The sequence below is a fragment of the Ochotona curzoniae genome, unplaced genomic scaffold, assembly GCF_017591425.1.
Source record: "Ochotona curzoniae isolate NIBS_2020 unplaced genomic scaffold, NIBS_Ocur_1.0 contig_1, whole genome shotgun sequence".
Classification (NCBI taxonomy): domain Eukaryota; kingdom Metazoa; phylum Chordata; class Mammalia; order Lagomorpha; family Ochotonidae; genus Ochotona; species Ochotona curzoniae.
In genome coordinates this window covers 2,347,508-2,366,057 of record NW_024464918.1, presented here as the reverse complement: position 1 = coordinate 2,366,057, position 18,550 = coordinate 2,347,508, and the positions used below count along the sequence as shown (strand labels likewise).

Here is an 18,550-nt window from a genome sequence, read left to right as displayed (position 1 = left end):
AAGGGGTCCTCCCGCTATGCTCCCACGGTCCCAGGCCCGAGTGGCTGGAGGAACTGTGAGCAGCGGGGGCGTGTCCATGCCAGGCCACCCTGGTTGGTGGCGGCACTGCCCTGGCCTGGCGCCCAGAGGCCCACAAAGGCTCTTAGATGAGGTTGTGGCCTGGCGGACTGTGTCCTGGGCCTGTGGCTGGCTACCGCTGGGCACAAGAAGTCCCTGGCACTCCTTGGGGGGGTGTTGTCCTCTAGCCTGGGGCCAGAGCTGGCAGGGGCCAGGTTGCGGGGGCAGGGAGAGGGGGCTCCCTTCTCTCCTGCGCATGGCACCCTCAGGGCAGTGCCTGGGAACGTTCACCCCTCCCCATTCTTCCTTCTGGGCAACATAGGGGTGCCTGGTGATGTTGTCCTCATCTCCAAGCCCTGAGGTGCCCAGATCACCCCCGCCCCATGCCAGCATCCCAGAGGCTCCCACTCATGTGTTCTTTGGTCATGGCATTTTGCGTGGCCACCATGTGCCAGCCCTGGGCTTAAGGAGGAGCTGGGGGCTCAGGGCATCTTGATGGTGGGGCTGGGCTGGAGGAGTGTGTCCGACAGTGTGAACGGTCAGTGAAAAGGCCTTGAGGGGGGAGGGAGGCACCTGTGTGTAGAGGAGCCCAGGGAGGTAGCATTAGCTTCAGGGATGGCTGGTGGGCCACAGGGGACAGTGCCAGGTGGCCAGCACAGGGACTCAGATTCATGCTGAGAGCTGCAGGGGCCACCAGCAATTTTGCAGCATGGTGTGATCCGACCTCACTTGTGTTTCCCAGGGTTCTTCTGGCTGTGGTGTTGGGAACGTTAAAAGAAGGGCCGTAAAGGGTACTGCAGTCAACCAGGGGACTGCAGGGAGTGGCTCGTGCTGGGGTGGAAGCGGTGTAGGGCGGGGCGGTGTGTGAGAAGTGGTCCAGGCTAAATGTGCAGCAGGAGAGAGAGAGACAGAGGCAGGAGAAGGAAGTTGGGGTGCGTTGGGCTGGAGCTGCTCCCAGGAAGCCTTTCCATGGTCCTCACCTCAACGGGGAGGCTCAGGCTGGACAGGCACATGCTGGCAGCTGGCCAGGGCAGGCTCGCATGCGCCTCCCTTGGGGAGAGTGAGGCAGAGGTGACGAGACCTGAGCGCCGAGGCATTCGAGGGTGAGGGCAGAGAGAAGCAGCCCTGGAAGTCATGGGCCGACTGTGTTACAGGGAGCAGCAGGTGTTTGCTGGGTCAGAGGGTCTGTGACCCTCGGGTTTTTTGTCATGAATGTCACCCAGCACTGTGTCTGTCTGTCAGGAACCCTTATGCAAGTGTCAGGAAATGGTGGCCATGCCAGCTGGACCTGGCGATGCCTACACACCTAGGGGGAACATGCTGGTGGGGAGAAAATGGTGTGTTTCCCACCCCCTGTCCCCTTGTACCTGCAGCAGCTGCAGCCTGCTGCCAGGTATGTGGTGGGGGGAGAGGCCAGGCCTCTGTCATCATGTGGTCTGGTGCAGTGTCCAACCTGTACACTCGTGTCCAATAGCTGTGCCACTGTGTTTGCTGAGTGGTGTGAGTGGGCTGTGTGTTCGTGGGACCATAAGCATGGGACTGGGAGACAGACAAGAGACGGTGAGCAGGGGAGGCTTGGGAAGAAGCTTTGCCAATGGGGGAAAGAAAAATGGGACAGTAGCTGGACAGTGGAGAGGGTGGGTAAAGGGAGGCGCCCCCACTGGGGAACCAGTGAGAGCAAAGTTGGGGGTGTATGGGGAGGAGGCTCCCAGTTTGTCAAGGATGAGGTGGAACTGTCAGACGAGGAGCCTGTCCAGGGAGCTGAGCCCTTGGTCATGGGGTGTTTGGCCGGGGAAAGGTTCATGCAGGGCTGGGCATATGACAGGTGCTACCAAGGGCTGAAGGATTGGCCTGGTATATCTCTCTCCCACCGCCCTCCCCTGGCTTGGAAGATGGGAGTATTGGGTGTTTCGGGGACCTCATGCCAAACTTCCTTCAGACAGGTCTGCTGCCTTTCAGGAGGTAAAAGCTGCTGCTGGTGGGGGAAGAATGAAGCAGTCATGCTGCAGTGGGGCGAGTTGTTGCCTCTTCTTCCCATGCAGCTCCCTGCTAATACACCTGGCAGGCACCAGAGGATGGGCCAAGTGCTTGGGCCCTTGATACGCAAGGGGTGGAGTTCCTGGTTTCTGGCTTCAGCCTGGCCCAGGCCTGGCTGTTGTGTGAATTTGGGGAGTCAACCAGCAGGTGGAAGGTAAAAAAAAAAAAAAAAAGAGTAGCTACAAGGGATAAGTACCATAGTCCTGTCTCCTATCTGTGGCCCTTGTCCACGGAGCCCACCCTGACAAGGCTGCCCCCTGAACAAGTGCTGTTTGACTGAGGACAGGGGGAGTACAGGGCAAGGGGCCACATAGGACCTCAGGTCTCCTGGCTCCTGGAACAGGTGTCTGCCTCTATTCCCTGGGGCTGGGCAGGGATGACGTTCTGTGCTCCAGCCCTGCCAGGCTGGGTGGAGACAGCTCAAAAGACAGAGTCAGCTATGTATTAGCCACACTGGGTGCCGAGTCTGTGCACAGCGTGGCAGACAGGGGACCCTCCCCCCACTGCAGATGGCAGGGGTGTGGAGGGCATCTAAGGGCAGGTCTTGTGCTGTCCCCTCTCCAGGCCCACTCGAGAGGGCCTCTTGTTATCTTCCTGGGGCCCCTGAGAAGCCCGGAGGGCTGTCCGCTTGACCCTGGAGGCTCAGGGGCGCAAGGAGGAGGAGTGTGGACCGGAAGCTTCTGTTACCTCCACCTTCCCCTGAAACCCCTGCTGGCTGCTGTTTCCCTGACCCCCTGGTAGTAGAGGGAAGCCACATCCCTCTGTGCCCTAGCAAGAGCCTGGACAAACACACACACACACACACACACACACACACACACACACACACACACACACACACACACACACACACACACACACACACACACACACACACACACACACACACACACACACACACACACACACACACACACACACACACACACACACACACACACACACACACACACACACACACACACACTGTTTTGCTTATTTGAAAGACAGAGTTGTGGAGAGAGAATGAAAGCCAGAGAGATTTTCTGTGCACTGACCCCCTGGTAGTAGAGGGAAGCCACATCCCTCTGTGCCCTAGCAAGAGCCTGGACAAACACACACACACACACACACACACACACACACACACACACACACACACACACACACACACACACACACACACACACACACACACACACACACACACACACACACACACACACACACACACACACACACACACACACACACACACACACACACACACACACACTGTTTTGCTTATTTGAAAGACAGAGTTGTGGAGAGAGAATGAAAGCCAGAGAGATTTTCTGTGCACTGGGTTGGTTGCAACAGCCAGAGCTGAGCTGCTCCGAAGCCAGGGGCTCTGCCATTTGGATTCGGAGTCCCAAGGTCTTTGGGTCATCCTTTGCTGCTTTCCCAGGCCATTATAGAGGGAGCTGGATGGAAAGTGGAATAGCTGGGACACGAACCGGCACCCATATGAGATGCTGGCCCATAATAGGAAGCTTAGCGTGCTATATCATTGCACCCGCCCCTAAACATGTGCCCGTCCTGTTAGGCCCTGTGGGTTTGATAGGTGGTGAAGGGCTGTGACACAGGGGCTGTCTTAGCTGCCAAGTTATGTCTGCAGGTTCAGACCTCTGGGATATCAAACAAATGACAAAGTCTCCCAGAGCCTCAGTGTTGTCATCTGTAAAATGGGTCACAGGATTGTTAGTGAGCTGTGGGAAGCATGTGGTGTGGACTCTGGCATGGGGTGGATGTGAAATTAAGAGTGAAGATGGGGTCTGGTGTGGTAACCTAGCAGCTAAAGTCCTCACCTTGCATGTGCTGGGATCAGCAGACAGATCTTCCTCTCTGTCTCTCCTCCTTTCTGTGTATCCTCCTTTCCAATAAAAATAAATAAATCTTAAAAAAAAAAAGGTGGGGCCCAATATGATAACCTAGTGGCTAAGGACCTTGCCTTCATGCACTGGGGTCCCTTATGGGTGCTGGTTTGTGTCCCGGCTGCTCCACTTCCCTTGCAGCTCCCTGCTTGTGGTCTGGGAAAGCAGTCAAAGACAGCCCAAAGCCTTAGAACCCTGTACCCTCATGGGAGACCCAGAAGAAGCTCCTGGCTTCAGATCAGCTCAACTCTGGCCAATGCAGCCACTTGGGGAGTGATCCAGAGGATGGAAGATCTTTCTGTCTCTCCTCCCCATAATTCTGACTTTCCAATTAAAAAAAAAAAATGGTGGTAGCACTGTAGGTGATGAAGTTTCCATTCCAGCCTGGCTGGGCGAGGGGGGAACTAATGGCCACTTCAGCTGCCCCTACTGTCACTGTTGTCCTGCAGATGCCAGCCCCCTCCCCCTGGGTCCACACAGCTCCTCTGTTTCTCACAGAGTCCCTGCCAATTTGTATTGTATCTGGAAGGAAGGTGGGAGAAGGCCACTCCTGGGACAGAGGGGCACTGAGGCAGGGGTGGGAGGGTTGAGGAGTCACTTAGGCCTCACAGTACTGGGCACAGGGCAGAACGGCTGCTGGGGACTGGGGTAGAACCAAGGAGGACCAGGGCAGTGTGGGATGGACCCTCTCCCTGCCTGACCTCACTCCTTGCTGAGACTGGGCCTGCTTCCTGCCCCCTCAGCCCCTGCCCACAGCCCTGTCCCACCCACGGAGGTGTCCCTGCACCTTCCCACCTGGTGCTGGGACTCACCTGCCCACGCACCCCTCCTAACCTCCATGCCTGCAGGGTCTCCCCTTTGTCCCTCTCTCAACCCGCCCCCCTACCTCCGGGTCAGCTCTTCTCCCAAGTCCTCTTCTCACATAACCCGTACCCCTACACTCCCGGCCTCTACTGGGGGCCTTCCCGGGGCAGGTGTGGAGGGTGGGAGGGAGGCAGGTACCCAGGGACCCGCCCTCTCCACCTGTGGGGGGAACGTGCGCGCCTCCCAGGGGCTCAGGGCCGGGGCGGAGGATCCTGCCCGCGCCGGGGGTGGGCTGCGGCCTCGGCCTGGGGGGGCAAGGACAGATGTCCCCCCTCCCCCGCCCTCCTGGCTTGGAGGGGGCGGAACCAAACGCGCTCCCCTCCCCCGCTTTCTTAAAGGGCCCGGCGCGCAGCCCTGTGGGGCCGGGGGCCCGCACACTCGGTGGCCGGGGCAGGGCGCGTGGTGGGCGCTCCGGACTGACCGCGGCGAGCGGGTGGCCCGGCTGGGCGCCGCCAGCACCCCAGGGCCCCTCGTGCACCCGCAGTGGTCCCCGGCGCGCGTCCCCGCCCTTCCCGCCCTTCCCGCCCCTCCCTCCGCCTCCCCTCCGTCCCCTCCTTCCTGCCGGCCGTCCCCCCCCAGCTCGCTTCAGCCTCTTCACAGCAGCGGCTCTAGCACCTGAGGGGACAGGGGCAGGCGCGGGCAGCTTGGGCAGCTTGGACAGGCGGGCGGCGGCCTCCACATGGCCTCTGCCGTGAGAGGCTGGCCCCGGCGGCTGGGACCACAAGCGGTGAGTAGGGGTGTGGAGGCACCCCAGCTCCCGGACCCCGCCCCTCCCCTCCCGGAGCTGAGGTGGGGGCGGGGAGGGGGTGGGGGCCCTGGGGAAGGGGGCTCCCGGGGTGGGGAGGGGAGGTGGACCATACGGCGCCGCCCTCCGCCCTCGGTGCCCACTGGGGTCTCTAACAAAGCTGCATTGGAGATCAATTCCGCGGAGCATCCGAAGGATGCGGTTGTCATGGAGATGGGGCAGCGAGAGGAAGCCCGAGATGGCCGGGTCTGGGCCAAGGAGTGAGGGCGCTGCTAGGAATTCATCCCAGCCTGCGGGGAGGGTCGGGGCCGCCCCACGGGATTGTCTCCTGAGCTTTGCCTCCTATCTGCCACCTGCCTTTGTAGTATCCTAGGATAACCGTGTGTGTGTGATTGGGGTGCCAGTGGCACCTTGGGAGTGGGAAATTGGGGTGCTGGGTGTTGGAGGCCTGCCAGCAGCCACCTCAGCTACCCAGCAGCTTTGAGGATTTATTTCTGTTTCCAGTTTCCCAACTTTGACAGCCTGGCTTGGCAGCCAGGCCTCCTGGAGCAGGGGTTGGCATGGGGGGCGTGGCAGGCATCAGGCAAGGCCAGAAAGACACATCATGGCCATGGCAGCCACAGGCACGGAGGGTTCCTTGCAGGGCTGCTGGGTGGAGTAGGCAAGGGGTCCAGAGGTGGGGACCACATGGCACAGCTGGGCATAACCTGGGATAGGTGTCCTGGGTTCCTGCTGATCTTGTAGGATATATGGATTCCCTGGAACGAGAACTGGGGGCCAGTGACTGATGCATACCCCTTTGTTTTGGGGCCACCGTGGGGGTGTCTGGAAGAGAATGGAGGATAGAAGCTGCCGTCCCAATGGCCCAGGGTCCCAAGCTCCTGGCAGGCACAGGATCAGCTGGATTGCGCTGGGCAGAGAGCTGCGCAGGGGTTTGGCTGGGGCAGCTCTGCCTGCGCTTGCCTGGGTTTCCCTGGCTCCTTCCTGCAGACCTTGAACAAGAGCAGATTGGTGGGGCTGCCAGGAAGCTGACAGGATGGTGGGTAAGGGCCACTGGGACCATCTCGCAGCCCAACTCCAACCTTGGGTAGAAAAACTCACCCCTCTACTCCCTGCCTCTCTTGGGGGTGGGGCGCTTACCAACCTGTCTCCCAGGGAAGCTGCAAGTTGTGAATTAGTGGAACGCATCAGCTCCCTGCTCCCCTTGTCTCTGAGGAGTGATCTGTTCACTCACAGTCCCTCTTGCAGGTGTGGCGTTAGGCAGTAGCCCTTAAGAGGGGTTACTGTCAAGTTTGTTGCTGCTGAAAGTATGGCAAATCCCCAGGGGAGGGCCAGAAGCCCCTGGGAGCCATGCCCCAGTGCCCAGCTAAAACTAGAGGGGTGACCAGTATGTCCTTGGAGCCTTTTACAAGGTTGACATCTCAGTGCCTGCCGGTCTGTATCCTGCAGCCCTGGAGGTCTGTAGGCTGGCCAGCTCTGGCTTGCCAATCCCCCAAGCAAATCCCACTATTAATGCCTCCCGGGCTCTTTCCTAAAGGTAGAAATCAAAGTGGCCATGAGGGATGACTTCTGGTTCTCGCCAGCAGGGGTTGGGGCAGCCACCCTGGGCAGCCTCTGTGGAGGGAAGCCCAGGACAGCCTTTAGAGGGAGGCCCTGCCATTCGTCCTCTCCACCCCACCCCACTTTGCTGAAGGGCATACTGAGGCACAGGCAGTCACCTCTTTGGGAGATAGAGAAGAAGGGGTCTGCATGGGGTAGAGCTGCTCTGATCCGAGTCCCCAGACTTGTCCTCTTGTGTGGAGCTGCACTTTAGGAAGGAGGTGGTACTTAGCACCGCTCTAACTAGGTGGTGGGCGGGGCAGCCTAGGCACTGAGCTGGGGTCTCCTGGGGAGGCGAGACTGAGGCATTCCCGTTCTGCGCTGGACACGGCCTCTCGCAGCTGACGATGCTCCAGACCGCCTCTGCCAGATGGTCTTTTCTAGGAAAATCTGTTTTGAGCGGCATCTTATGTCTGAAACTCCATATTTAGCCTAGCTCCTCGCTCAGGAGGATACACTCAGGCTGTCTCCGCTGGAAGGGTGTTTTTTGGGGGGAGTGGGATGGGCCTGGGGCCAGACCTGGCTCCTTTCCAGTTTTTGCAGCTCTGAGAGAGGGATCCTTGTTCTGCCCCAGGGGTGATGGCTGCATAATGGTCTCCTTCCGGCCTCCTCCTTGCAGCCCTGGTCTCCCTACAGGCTCTGCTCACAGGTGAGTTGGCCTGCTGGTGTGGGTGGCGAGCTGCTCTGGGGCTGTGCGTGCCTGTCCTGGGGGACTCCGACCTCCACCCCACAGCCCAGCTTGGAGCAGGACTGGAGGCCTGGAGGCTGGCCTGAGGTCTTCTCCGACTCCCACTCCTTCCATCTCCCACCTAACTTTGTCTTGACAAAGTTAGCAATGAACGCCCACTCATCTATCCTGCACCCCAAGACCTGGACAATGCCAATTGACATTTTGCCATATTTGAAAGTCCCTTGCAGACACCACAGCGCTGCACCTTGAGACCCTTCAGCAGGGATTTCCCATGACAAAGACGTTTTCCTCCTAAATGACTGTACTATTATCACACCCAAGAGAGTTAGTGATAATGCAGTTTCGCCTGATGCATAGTGCCCAGTCGCATTTCTCTCATTGTCCCAGTCTTGTTCTTTAGGGCTCCTTGTCTTTTCTTTTTTCCCCACATTTTGACCACTTGGCTTTTATGTTCTTTTAAATCTGGATCAATCCTTGATTCTTAAATTTTTGCCTTACGACCACTGCCTGGTTCAGGTATTGTGGAGTGGGTGTAGTGCTTACTCACGGGAAGCTCCAGGTTAGACAGCTTGGGGCAGGAGCGTGACAGTGTGTTCTTGGTTTCACAGCAGGAGGCAAGTGTTTGTAGCATGTTCTGTAACAGGTGCACAAGGCTAGGTCCTTTTTTTTAGCTGGATGGGAAGTGGAGCTGCCGGATTAGAACCGGCGCCCATATGGGATACTGGCGTTTTCAGGGCAAAGACTTCAGCCACTAGGCCACGCAGCCAGGCCCAAGGCTAGGTCCTTAGTTGGGTGGTGTCTGTGCTTCCATCTTGTTTGTCCACCTGGCCAGCCATGCACGAGGGGTCTGCATCCATAGCAAACTGACCAGACCCCTTCCTGAGGCCAAGCTGCCCTGAAGGGGGCCTCAAGGAGCTTACAACCTTGACCTTGAGGATAGGGGTGGGGCTGAGGAGCAGTCTGGGCAGGTGGGGACAAGGGGAGACCCAGAGAAAGGAGTAAGGGGCTCTGTGAGGGGAGAGACGGTAGGGTGGCCCAACAGAAGGTGGGCCCAGACTGCAGCTAGGGGAGGAGCTAGCTTCTCCCCCAGGACACTGGGAACCACAGAAGGTTTGGAAGAAGGTAAGAGAGGGCACTTTGAATTGTCAGGAAGGGGCTCTGAGAAGGAGGAGGAGGAGTGGGGTCGGCTAGGCCAGTGGGTTAGAAAAGAGACCAGTTACAGGGCTGGGACTGAGTCCAGCACTAAGTGCCAGGGCTTGGGTTCTGGGTTGCTCTGCAGCTGGGTAGCTTAGGGCCCTGCTTGGATCCAGGATATGGTAGGTGGGGATGAAAGGAAGGAGATGGAAAGGGAGGGAGTTAGGAGGCAGAATGGGTGCCTCTCGAGATGAAGAGGGTGGTCAGCAGTGGAGGGATGGGCTCCAGGTCTCAACAGGCAGGGGCTGCATCAGCCACCCCCCATGAAAGTCAGCTTGAGCAATCCTTTGCCCACCCCACTGGGCTTACATCTTGGCTTTATCACACTTGCCTGGCGGAAGCCCAGCGTGGGTTAAGTCCAGCATCTGGCCTGCTCCAGGCCTGTGCTCTGTGGCTGAATGGGCCTGCGATAAACTGCTACCCAACGTGGCCTCACATCAAGTCCCACCCGGTGGACTGTGCATGGGTTCTGAGTGTGCTCCAGCAGGAACCCTGAGCCCATCGCTTCCTTTGTACTGGATGCCTATTTCACACTTTCTTCTCCCCTCACCCCCAGCTTCTCTTCACCATCTTCCACTTCTGAGAAAATAGGAGTTCTACAGTGGCCCTCACACCCCAGGTACCCGCAGCTGTACTCACCGTTCTGCCTTCCTCCTGTCATGGTAGGAGGGCTGACCTGCCCCTGGCTAAGCCTCCCTCTCCATCTGTACCGGATGCTGTCCCCTTGGGCCTACTGCTTCTCTGACATCATGACTTTAGCTCCTGCCATCAGCAGCTCGCTCTCCTGTCCCACAAGATTGTTCTCTGTCCCCACTTGTCCTTTCCCCCACGATTTGTTTATTTTTACTGCAGAGTCAGATATATGGAGGAGTAGAGACAGAGAGAAAGATCTCCCGTCTGATGATTCACTCCCCAAGTGATCGCAATGGCCGGTCTGTGCCAATCCGAAGCCAGGAGCCAGGAACCCCTTCTGGGTCTCCCATGTGGGTGCAGGGTTCCAAGGCTTTGGGCCATCCTCGACTGCTTTCCCAGGCCACAATCAGGGAGTTAGATGGGAAGCGGGACTGCTGGGATTAGAACTGGTGCCCATATGGGATCCCAGCACGTTCAAGATGAAGACTTTAGCCGCTAGGTTGTTGTGCCGGGCCTGCCCCCCACACCATCTTAACTCCATCCCCACTGGGCTTTTACTCCTCCACCCCACTGATAGGCCAAGATCGTCAGGACCCTCTACCTTGGTGCACCCACCCAGTGGCTAATTCTTAGTCTTCGTCTGTTGTGTTTGACACCTTCCATCTCCCTCTTTCTTCACCTAAGGGACTCCCATTCCACTTTTGTGCTCCCACCCTGTCGACTGGTCCTCCTCTTGTTTTTTTTTTTAAAGATTTATTTTATTTTCCTTGGAAAGTCAGATATACAGAGAGGAAGAGAGACAGAGAGAGGAAGATCTTCTGTTCGTTGATTGCTCCACAAGTGGCTGCAATGGCCAGAGCCCAAAAGCCTCTGGATCTCCCACATGGGTGCAGGGTCCCAGGCTTTGGGCTGTCCTTGACTGCTTTCCCAGGCCACAAGCAGGGAGCTGGAAGGAAAGCAGGGCCACCGGGATTAGAGCCGGTGCCCTTATGGGATCCTGGCACATTCAAGGCAAGGACTTTAGCCTCTATGCCACCACACTGGGCCAAACTGCTCCTCCTCTTGCTGACTCTCTACCTCACCCCATCTTGTCGTGGGGGGTGCCCTAGGACTCAGCTGTGTTCTGCTACCTCTGGCTTCTTGTTCTTCTCCACATTGGCCTCCTCCTCCCACCTTGGGACTTTAAACACCTGCTCCGTGTGCTGCTGTCTACTGGACAGTCAATCCTGAGTCACATCTCTGTTCTGAGCTTCCACATCCATACGGGCATCTCTGCTCTTCTACCTGCTAAACAGTGCCACCCACCTTGCTCCAAACTGACTCTGAAAATCATCCTTCCCAAACCTGGTCCATCCACATAGCCTTCATCCTGTCAGTGGCTATTAAATTCTTTCTTACGCCTGTTGGAGGCGTTTCCCACATGGGTGGCAAGGAGCAAGGTACTTGAACCATCACCTGTTGCCTTCGAGGATGTGTGTTAGCAGGAAACTGGATCAGAAGAGGACCAGTACTGTGGCACAGGAGGTCCTAGCTGCTCCACTTCTTGTATTTTTTTTTATTTTATTTTTTTCCTGCTGCTCCACTTCTGATCCAGCTCCCTGCTAATACACCTGGGAAAGCAGCAAAAGATGCTCAAATACTTGGGATGCTGCACCCCCATGGGACACCTAGATGGAGCTTTCCGGGTTCCTGGCTTGTCTGTTGCCTTATGGAGAATCAACCAGCAGACGGAAGATTCTCTCTCTCTTCCTGTCTCTTCCTGTCTGTCACTCTGCCAAGCAGAAATGGAGGAGCCACAACTCAAACCAGTCTCTCCACTAAGGGGGGTGTCCCAGGTGGTGACATCCCTGTCAACCCCCTTGCTGTTGTGCTCTCATCAAGGTGGCAATGCCTTTGGCAACCCGGTCTGGGGAGCTTGAGGCTCTGGAGTAGGAGGTGTGTGTAACTGGCTGGAGAGAAGGGCCACTAGGTTGCTGGGGTCGCCTCTTGGCTGTGGAGCCTGCTGGGAGGGGACCACTCTGGCCAGCTCAACACCCCAGGGTCTGCTTTACCCAGGTCTGTGAGCTGAGACAGGCTTGGTTGGCTGCTGTCATACTGCTCAGGATGTGGTGGTCCTTGGGATGCAACTCTCAGCTCCCAGGCTGGGGGGTCACCTGTGGCCTGCAGAGCGAGATGAGTCCCTGGTGCTGTCGGGAGCTCTGGGAGGCAGAGCAGGGATCAGTGTGGCTGCTGACTCCTCTATCCAGGGTGAGCCTGGTCCTCTGTAGCCCACAAAGATTCACATTCCACCCTGTAGGGAAATCAGCTGGGGGAGTTGCCAGCTACAGGCATGGTTTTGGATATGACAGCAGATGTTGGTTGTGGATGTCGTAAACCAGTATGCAGATGTATGCAAATACTAAGCAAGGGAGGTTGCCAATTGGCTAGGGGGTGGTAAGAGGAGCAAGCTGGGAGATGTCAAGGAATGACCTCTTCTGAGCAGAGCCTGGGTGGGGAGTGGGGGTGGGGAGGCGATCCCTGAGGGTCTCAACAGGCTGTGAGGCACATGCAGATAAGATGCAATTCAGCATCAGCCCTGGGAACCTCTGTGTACTTGACCATGGCAAAGGCAGAGTCTTCCAGATTGCCACAGCCCAAGTAGAGGCTGGCTTAGCAGTAGCCAGACTGAGAGCAGAAGAGCTGGGTTTGTTAGTATCCCCCTCTGCTGATCGGCAATTCCTGGAAGGGTGGCACCATGGAGGGAGCTCCAGGTTCCCAACTTTGTCCCTCACTTGTGTGGCTCTATGCCTTGAGCCTGACCTGGGTGAGCATATCAGTGGGACCAAAATTGTGGTTGGAAAAGGGGTGGAGGAGCCCTCTCTGACCCATGCTCCTGGCTCTGCTGGAGTCTCCCTCCTGCCTTCAGCCTTAGCCACTGCCTCAGAATTCAGAGTGGACTGTCGCAAGCACAGACGTCTGCAGTTACCTGCCAATGAACAGAGGCTGTGTGCTGCTCTCTGGGGCCTCCCATACCCCAGCCAGGGGCAGCCTGCTGGTTCACCCGCAGAGCCCAGGTGGTTCTGGGAGGCAGAGGGTGCTCTCTTCCCTAAGCACCACATGCACTCCATCCTCTCTCATCCACCTGCAGCCCTGCAAGGCAAGTGCTATTGGTATCACACTTTTTTTTTTTTTTTAATTAGAAAGGCAGATTTACAGAGAGAAGGAGAGACAGAGAGAAAGATCTGTGTACTGGTTCACTCCCCAAATGGTTGCAACAATTGAAACAGAGCCAATCTGAAGCCGGAACCAGGAGCTTCTTCTGGGTCTTCCCATGTGGGTGCAGAGCCCCAAGGATTTGGGCTATCCTCTGCTGTTTTCCCAGGCCACAAGCAGGGGGCTGGATGGGAACTGGAACAGCCAAAACATGAACCGACACCCATATGAGAAGCTGGCACTTACAGGTGGCAGATTAGCCATTGAGTTACCATGTAACTCACATCTTATGGAGAACTCTGAGGCTCAGAGGGGTGGACAACTTCCCTTGGGTCACACAGCTTGTGTGTATCAGAGGTCATGACCCTCTGAGGCACTCATTGTTGCACCAGGTAGTGTATGCTTGGGGGATGGTTTAGGGCCACTCTGGAGTATGCAGACAGGAAAGTTCCTTAGGCTCCTGGGTAATCCCCTCCCCCTGCCTCCATGTTGTCCTGGACACTGCGCGCCCTGGGCAATTGGGATGTTGCAAGGTACATGTTGCAAGGGAGCTGCAGGGAACCCTGTGATGATGGGAATCTCTGACCTGCAGGTGCTGGGGCTGGCAGAGGCTGTGGGGTGCACAGTGAGCTGTGGGATCCAGGCAGCCAGCCCGTGGCCTCCCTGACAGCTCCCTCCTGCCTGTGTTGACACATGAGCCTGCCCTGGAATGCCCAGGCCTGACCCCACCTGAGTCCCTGGGGTTGTGGAGCACATCTGGTCAGCGTCTCTTCCGAGTGCTGCCTGCAGGCTGGCTGTTTGCAAGAACTGTCTTAGGTATCCGTGCATGTGCTCTTGGGTATGTGTGTGTGTGATGGTTTCAGCCCTGTGCTACTATCTGGGAGGACTGGGCAGCCCAGCAGTAGGGCAGGAACTCAGGGGGAGGACAGTGGATCTCTGGGCAGAAGGCAGGCTCAGTGGTGCCGGTTTCCAGCTCCCTTTGCCAAGTAGCCCTTGCAGAGCCCCCTGCAAGGGCCAGTGCCTGACAGAGAAGGTGCAGATAGGTGCTGGTGCCTTAGTCCTGTGGATGTGCTTGAAGGCCTGCGAGTCTCCCTTTGTTTCAGAGTATGCTGCACCTATGTGGTGTTCTCTCTAAAATGAGACCCACAGCTCCATCAGATGCACAGAGAGGTGCAAGACTTGGAAAGAGTCAGGAATCGGTCGCGTGTGTGAGTCCACAGTACCTGCAGTGTGTGTGTGTGTGTGTGTGTGCACATGTGTGTGCCCACCTACAGTGCCTGGAGTGCATGCTTGCTTGCACACACACACTATTCACCCACAGCTCTGTTACCCCTGGATCTCACCTAGTGAGCCTGCCCCTGAGCTCTCCCTGCTGGCCTTCTCTCTAGTCCCGTCCCTGGGCTTTGTACTGTCACTGATTGGGTCCCGGCCTGAAGGGCCTGTGAAATTATCCTGACCATGGCCTGGAGCTCTGAGCAGGATCTCCGTCTTGCTGCTTTTTCTCTGCAGCCTTGGGTGTGTCCCGCAGCCTCTGAGCCTCTGCTGGAAATGGGGGTGCTGATACCCTCCAGGTCATTTATTCAGCAATATGTGACAAAAACACCCACTTGGTCTCAGGGGGTGTGCTAGGCTTTGGAGAGACAGTCACAAACATGACAGTTTCTGCCTTTGCTGATCTTACTTCCTACTCAGGGAGACCCACAGGAAATAAAAACCAGATACAGAAGGGAGATTCTGCTCTTTTCTGTGCTGTGACATTCCAGAGAGAAGTGTGACAGAGGGCCTGGCGGTCAGAGGATCAGCACTGGTGTTGAGCCCTAGATGGCAAAAGAGGCAGTCATTTCCAAATCTAGGGTGTGGTACAGGTGGTGCAAAGGCCCTGGATGGGAATGAGGGCCAGAGTGTCTGGTGGTAGGGGAATGATGGGGAGAGGGTAGCAGAGTCAGCTGAGGCTGGGGAGAGTGGATTCTAGGCTCAACAAGGTGGCAGTCATCATAGGGTAGTGTGGATGAGAGGGACAGGGTGTGACTGCCACCTGGCAGGGCTCAGGGGGGACTGGCTTGTCTCAGGAGCCACAGAGGGTCACAAAGGGCTTGACCCAGCACTCAGTCCTGGCCTGGCAGGGTTCGTCCATAAACATAGTTCCCATTTCAGCTGGTCCCAGAAAAGAGGCTGCCCAAGGTTGTCTCAAGAACCCTGCTGGAAGGTCTGGCACTATAGCCTAGCAGCTAAAGTCCTCACCTTGCATGTGCTGGGATTCCATATGGACACTGGTTCCGTGTCCCAGCAGCCCCGCTTCTTATCCAGGTCCCTGCCTGTGGCCTGGGAAGGCAGTCGGGAACAGCCCAAACCCTTGGGACCCTGCACCCACGTGGGAGACCTAGGAGAAGCTTCTGGCTTCAGATTAGCTCAGCTCTGGCCATTGTGGCCTCTTGGGGAGTGAATCGGTGGATGAAAGATCTTTCTTTCTGTATCTCCTTCTCTGTATATCTGCCTTTTCAATAAAAATAAATAAATCTTAAAGATCCCTGCTGGGGCAGAACCTACATCTGGCTGAGAGAGGTTGTGAAGGTACTGTGACCCTGACAACCTATCATTTGAAGCCTCTCCTTGACATGGGTGTCCAGTGGCCCAGCTGTACCCCGTTCCCTGCTCCTGCCTGGAAGGGGGCAAGATCATTGCGTTTGTGAGCTCTTCTGGTGGAGGATTTGGGCCCTAGATTTTGTGGCAGAGCCTGATGGGAATCCTGTCCCTGCAGCGCATCCAGAAGCAGGAGGCCACACCTGGGTGCAAGGTGCGGCTGCCCACAGCATGACCTCAGGCAAGCCTCTCTGGCCTCTGTGCCTCAGTTTCCCCATTTGTTGGATGTGGTGGAGGTGGGGCACAGCTGTCTCTCAGCCTTCATGTCCAAGGTGAGTTTGCTCATCCTCAGATCTCAACTCTCTGAGCATTCATGATGTTAAGTTCTTCCTGTGTCACCAAAGGGGAGCACAGGTAATATTCCTGTTTCTCAGAAAGGTTCCCACAAGCCAGGGCAGAGCCATGGGTGATTCGGAGTGAAATGGTGAGACCTTGTTTTAACCTAAGCCTTCCTTTTGTGCACCCCTCTCTTGGGCTGTGCAAGAAGGGGTTCCATTTGAGTTGTTTTTGGGCTAACCTGGCCCTCATCCCAGGCAGGGACTCTGGGCCCCCCGCCCAGAGTGGGGATCAATGCGGCCCCTTGTCTGCCTACCCTGCACCCCTCAGAGAGCAAGGACATGGCCCAGTGCCCAGTGTTGGCAGACGGTCCGTCCTGCTCCCAGCTGCAGGGGCACTGGGCAGGCAGGTAGGGTCAGGGCTAGCCTGAGGCAGCCCCTAGAAGTATGTGTGTGTGGGGGGGATGCTGTTGTAGGGGTCTCTGTAGGGGTCTCTGCAGGGGTCCCTGGTTTGGCCACAGCCCTGGAGCTGGGGCTGGTGTAGTCTGAATCTCAGAGGCAGCCACTTAAACTCTCAAGCTTTAGGCTTGATCAGAGGGGAACTGCCTGGGCCCCGGTTGTGGGGGCCTGTGGGTGCTCTGGTGGGGTCAGCAGCCCTCCAGCTGATGCTCTTTCAGGCCCTGGGATAGCTGCTGCACCAGCAGGCCAGGGACTAGAACTTATGCCGTGGGGGTAGGGCCCTTCTCTCCCCTCTCCTCGGTAGGTATGTGGCCCCACCTCCCCAGAGGAGTCTCTGTGGAGGAGGTGACCCGTCCTTCCTCTGAGTAGAAGGAACAGATAGAAATAGCAACTGCAGCAGCGGGGATTTAGGGCGGACCAGAAAAGATCCCTTCCTCATCCTGAGCCCCAGGGGGCTGCCGGTGTCCTGGGAGCAGGGCCTAGATATTCTAGAACCTGCCTCTTCTGATGGTTTGCATCTGTGGAATTTTTTTTAAGGTCAAGTCTTCCTCTCCAACAGTAGCCCAAACTCTAGGAGGCGACCATAGGGGTTGGGGCTGGAGCTCAGAGAGCCTGGCCCACTCCCTGTGTGCAAGCGCAGGGTGAGATGAATTCTGCCTGATGGAACCAGAAGCCCCTGCCTCCCCAGTTCATCTCCACCAAATGGGAAGTTCCTCCCAGAGTCCAACGGGGTGTTACCCACACTTGCCTCCTTGTAACAGTTTATAAAACCCCTTCCTGGTAGAGGCAGGTTCAGGAGGCCTGGGGCGGGGGCTCAGAGGTCTGGATTTAACAAGCCCCTCAGGTAATGCTCAGGGCCTTGCCAGGGCAAATGCTGCCTGACATTCAGTGTGGTCACGTCCTGAGGAACCCATCACAAGTCTGAAAATACTGTTCAGTTAAAAACACATGGAATGCCCTAACCTTGAACTGCCCTGGTCAGCTGCACAGCACACGAGGGGGTGTTGGTCACTGACTGGGAGCTATGCTGATCACTGCCCAATCTCATGAAGGGGTATTGGACCATAGTACTCTGGTCCCAATGAAGGGTCGCAGTTAAAAATTCGAAGTGCACCTAATGTGTGCTATGTTGATGCCATGGGAAAGCTGAAAAACTGTCAAGCTGAAGCATAGTAAGTCAGAGTGAATCTGTGTGAGAAATCAGACTCACTTAGATCCCTGAGGCTACAGCTTGTTCTGAGGTGGCCCAGAAGACCAAGCCATCCCTCTGCTCTTCCAGCCTCTCCCGAACCCGAAAACCACCATGTGGAGGAGAGTAGGGGTGCTGGGGGACAGGTAGCAAGGGCATAAGAAAGGAGGAAGGAAGTAGCTTCACCAGAACTGGTGGAAGTGCCCCGGGGGCAGGCCTCACGGCAGCTCTGCGGGTGTTTAGGGGACCTAGTCTATGTCCCTAGTGGCCCAGGTCACTGGGTGGCTGGGGGCAGAAAGAGGAAGAGGAAAGATCCAGAAGCCAGGCCAGTATGCAGGGCTCTGTCTCCCTGCTGGAATCTGTGGAGGTCATGTGTGCTGGTTTCCATCCTTTACCAAATGGGTAGGGTGGTGTAGGGGGCAGGAGGGCCAAGTAAGATAGTAACTTTACAAAAGAGAGAAGACCCAGAGTACAGCAGAGGGCACCAGGCTGCTTATACCCACACAAGCCGCATGGCCAATGGGATGGTATAGTGTTGTCCCAGGATAGCCATTGTGGTCTGCTCTTGAGCCCCTCCCCAAGGCTGGGCAAGCTCTGGCAGGGACGAAAATCGCAGGCCACTTCTCTCCTGTCTTAGGCGGTTCTGGCCCTTCTTGAAGCTCCGGGATGGAGCTACTTGCGCCCAGCACCCTGGACAGCACCAAACACGGGGCTTCCCCAGGCTTGTGGCTGTCTCCTGGTTCATCTTGGCTTTGTCCTGCTCTGAGAAAGCTCTTGATTTTTATTGATCTTTCTTTCTTTCTTTCTTTCTTTCTTTCTTTCTTTCTTTCTTTCTTTCTTTCTTTCTTTCTTTCTTTCTTTCTTTCTTTTTTTCTTTCTTTCTTTCTTTCTTTCTTTCTTTCTCTCTCACTCCTTCCTTTCTTTTCAAATAATTTTTTACAACAAAATTTGATTTATGTCACTTGAAAGAATTACTGAGAGACAGACGCAAAAAAATATCTTCCCTCTGTTGGTTCACTCCCCAAATGGTTATTAATGGCCACAGTTGAGCCAATCCAAAGCTAGGAGCCAGGTGCTTCTTCT

At 56.5% G+C, this 18,550-nt stretch overlaps 1 protein-coding gene across 1 annotated transcript in view; it reads left to right on the top strand.

The window, feature by feature from the left end:
- The window catches only part of PSD2 (pleckstrin and Sec7 domain containing 2), a 107,941-nt gene that overhangs the window by 64,989 nt on the left and 24,402 nt on the right, over nucleotides 1-18,550 (top strand). The window lies entirely within an intron of this gene.